Genomic DNA, 934 nt, shown 5'->3' with positions numbered 1-934 from the left:
GCTGCGTCCCGGGCGTCTGGCCCTGAAGATCGGTTCCCGCTGCCAGGCTGGTGCCGGCACCGACTCCTCCTCTCCACCGTCCCCGGGAAGATGCACCTTTGTGTGTCGGAGGTGGTGGACCTTGAGCACTGTCTCTGGGGACACGCCGGGTCACCCTGGCGTGGGGAGAGGGACACAGGGATGGTGGGAACCCCAAGGGGTGGCCTGAGGGGGTGGGTGGGGTCCTGTGGGGACAGCAGGAAAGAGAGGGACATGTCAGGGCTGGGGCCCCCATGGGGACATCAGGGACTCTGGGGGACATCAGGAACCCCACAGGACGCGGGCGGGACTCCAGAGGACGTTGGCAATGGGACATCCAGGAGAGGACATTTCCTTCACCTCCACCCAGACCGGCTCAGCCAGACGAGAGCTCAGGGGCCGACACCAGCCCCATCTGCCAGGAGGTGGGTGACACGGGGACAGGTGGGATCGTGGGTGTCTCACCATGGCAGGGTGACAAGGGTGCCGTGTCCCTGCATGGGCATACGTCCCCCTCCCAGCAGAGTGGCAGGAGGTGCCATCTCCCTGCAGGGTGGCTCGGAATGACCAGGGTGGTGGGGATGGCTGGAGGTGACTCGGGTGACACAGCGGCCCATCCCTGTGGTGGCCAGGGGCGACGTGGTGACCTGGTGGCCTGTCCCTGGGGCGGCACAGTGGTGGTGCGAGAGAACTGGTTCCTGACTTGTCCTGACTTGAAGTCCTGGCCAAGGACTTCAGCAAAGCCAACAGGAGCATCATGCGGAAGGACGAGCAGGGGCACGAGTTCTACAAGTGACAGCTGGGGACATCAGGGACACCCAGGCGTGCCCCAATAAACCTCAGCCCCAACAGCCGCCACCCGCCCAGCTGCCACCTGCCTGGGGACAAGCTGGGGGACATGGTGGGGCACACGGGG

The sequence above is a fragment of the Buceros rhinoceros genome, unplaced genomic scaffold, assembly GCF_000710305.1.
Source record: "Buceros rhinoceros silvestris isolate BGI_N320 unplaced genomic scaffold, ASM71030v1 scaffold14238, whole genome shotgun sequence".
Lineage (NCBI taxonomy): Eukaryota > Metazoa > Chordata > Aves > Bucerotiformes > Bucerotidae > Buceros > Buceros rhinoceros.
Note: the sequence above shows the minus strand (reverse complement) of the source record.